At 42.9% G+C, this 3,114-nt stretch overlaps 1 long non-coding RNA gene across 1 annotated transcript; it reads right to left on the bottom strand.

The window, feature by feature from the left end:
- Positions 1-869: 869 nt before the first annotated feature.
- LOC120944403 lies at positions 870-2,083 on the bottom strand. Its single transcript, XR_005750386.1, has 3 exons — positions 1,714-2,083; positions 1,273-1,455; positions 870-1,181 (listed from the first exon to the last, which is right to left on the bottom strand). It is a non-coding gene; the product is annotated as an uncharacterized LOC120944403 (long non-coding RNA).
- Positions 2,084-3,114: the final 1,031 nt, after the last annotated feature.

The following is a 3,114-nucleotide window of genomic DNA, read 5'->3' as shown; positions in this document are numbered from 1 at the left end:
GGTTAAGAGTCGTTTAGGAAAGCTAAATAAGGTCAAGGTAGAGACGTTCAAACATGAGTGTTTGTTTGAAAGCTTTTGAATGAAGAATAATGTGTTGATTTTAGCAACAAACATTTTTTTTTTTTATGCTTTTACCGTGTGGTGGAAATATGCAAATTGGCAACATTGCCTGCTACCTTTGTATTATTTCTATTATGTTCTGCATTCCATTTAGGAGGTAGATTAAAATAATGAGACAATAGTTTCATACAAGAACATAATCCATATTGTTTCTTGTAAATAGTCAAAAGAACTGTATAAAAAGTAAAATCATACAATTAATTGAGGAGAAAACTAGAGTTGTTGCACACAACAAATTACAGGATTCATTTGTAGAGGCAAGCTGGTCAAAACCAACATTTATTTGAAAGGAAACATATATTGAGAGAAATATGTAGGCTGTCATTACTATCCTGTTTCTGAAAAATCCAGTTGCCCGACTTTTTCTGGCTTCAATACATTTACCCTTTCACTGCCAGAGCAATTTTTTTTTTATATATATACATGGTAAATCGCACATTTTAGGCCTGTAGATCACTTAAGACCCCCAAAACAGTATATATTTTCTGAAAGAAGAGACCCCGTAGAATAAAAGTGTGTGGTAGAAGCACATTTTTTATGTCACGTGATATTAGCAGAACTGCTGATCAAACCTATATTTTCAGTAACTAAAACCCTAAAATTAATTTCAGTGCACACAAACACAATATAACACCCTAATTAGGTATAGAAAAGAGAAACAAGTGCGGGACTTTAAATGAAGCATGTGCGGGAAACTGTTTGCAATAAATGGGGGGAATGAATCAAAGATAATAAATCTGGAATAGGTTTAAATATTTTATTACTTTCACATAATGCACCGTCCATGACTATATTGCACTATTGAAGAAATAGATAAACATATATGTTTCACAGATTAGTTGGGGGACAAGGTACGTGGGCAGTGACCCAAATATATAAATACAATGAGTACAGCGAGCTGTACTAAATTATTGAGACATAAAATAGATATCACATATTAAAATGGAAATTACATCGCATGACACTGCAGTGATAATACATTAATGCATGAGGTATAGAGCTCTACGCGTTTCGCGACTGTTGGTCGCTCATCAGGAGCAGGCATGCATTACATTGGTTATCTGGAACGACATAAGCACATAGCTGGTTAAACGGGGCATCCAACATTTGTGGGGGCTGAGGACTCATCAAAAAGCCCCAGATGGTACTCACCAGGTTGCCGATTGCCGCCGGCACTGGAGTGAAGCTCCGGATGGACCCCAGGATTGGGGTGGTCACTGCCGGGGACTAGGGCTGGAGAATGAGGGGTGCAGGGCCCGTCAGGAGAGCGCACCCAGGTGGCACAGGCATGAGGCATGGTGTATTGAATGCACTGTGGTCGGTAAGGAATGATGGCTGTATTGGAAATAAATGAAGAATGTATTATGTTTGAATGGGATATGGAGATATGATGAAAAGGAAAAGGGGGGAAGGGGGGAGGAAAACAAGCAAAGGAGAAGGAAAAAAGAAGAAAGAAAAAAGAAAAGGAAAGAGAAAAAAAAGAGAAGAAAGGGGGATGGGGAAGAAAGACAAGGAGAAATGGGAATATAAAGATAGTAAAGTGAGGTGAAGGTACTGGGTGTGGTGAGGTATAGGAGAGAGGAAGAGGATCACCTGTGAGTTCCGAGTGTGCTGCATGGAGTGATGACATGTGAAGAGCCAAATGCCTGTACCTGCCATAGGTTACACCCTCTTATAGGGACCACCCCCCCAATGTTACCCGCCCAGAGACACGCATACGAGGGGGAGGAGAAGGGAGGCGTCTGCATTGGTGCGGGGTAACCGCCCAATGATGCGGCGCCGTTTGACTCCTGTAACCCCTCGTGGATGGTATACCAATACACCGCACGGAGACCTAGTTCCGTGTCAGGTGATGGAGGCGTGACATCGACACGCACTGCCCGCCCATCCGTCCGTGCGTCTTCGGAGCACAGGACGGAGAGCGTGTGCAGTGAGTGTTGCTGCCCCCGGATAGGACCACAACCCACAGGGGGCCGGAGGTGCCAACACCCTTAGCCAGACAGCGCCAGGGAACCTGTGAACAGATGTGGAATGGCCCAAAATACCCAGCCGTACTCAAAATGTGACAGATACTAATGAAACAGTTGTAAGCACATTGCTGCTAGCACTTAGAAAAACAACAATAATGCAGTACTGGATATTAACACAAAATAGACAAAAATGTAGTCCCGTAAAATACATGCTTCCATCCCTAGTTATGGTATATAAAGTGGGCGGGGGGAGGGTTGGTTGGGACTTTAAATGAGGTAATGGGTCAATTACCTCCATCCCTAATTAGGTATAGAAAAGAGAAACAAGTGCGGGACTTTAAATGAAGCATGTGCGGGAAACTGTTTGCAATAAATGGGGGGAATGAATCAAAGATAATAAATCTGGAATAGGTTTAAATATTTTATTACTTTCACATAATGCACCGTCCATGACTATATTGCACTATTGAAGAAATAGATAAACATATATGTTTCACAGATTAGTTGGGGGACAAGGTACGTGGGCAGTGACCCAAATATATAAATACAATGAGTACAGCGAGCTGTACTAAATTATTGAGACATAAAATAGATATCACATATTAAAATGGAAATTACATCGCATGACACTGCAGTGATAATACATTAATGCATGAGGTATAGAGCTCTACGCGTTTCGCGACTGTTGGTCGCTCATCAGGAGCAGGCATGCATTACATTGGTTATCTGGAACGACATAAGCACATAGCTGGTTAAACGGGGCATCCAACATTTGTGGGGGCTGAGGACTCATCAAAAAGCCCCAGATGGTACTCACCAGGTTGCCGATTGCCGCCGGCACTGGAGTGAAGCTCCGGATGGACCCCAGGATTGGGGTGGTCACTGCCGGGGACTAGGGCTGGAGAATGAGGGGTGCAGGGCCCGTCAGGAGAGCGCACCCAGGTGGCACAGGCATGAGGCATGGTGTATTGAATGCACTGTGGTCGGTAAGGAATGATGGCTGTATTGGAAATAAAAGAAGAAT

The sequence above is a fragment of the Rana temporaria genome, chromosome 1 (assembly GCF_905171775.1).
Source record: "Rana temporaria chromosome 1, aRanTem1.1, whole genome shotgun sequence".
Taxonomy (NCBI): Eukaryota; Metazoa; Chordata; class Amphibia; order Anura; family Ranidae; genus Rana; species Rana temporaria.
The sequence above is the reverse complement of the archived record's forward strand: the minus strand, read 5'-3'. Positions and strand labels throughout refer to the sequence as shown.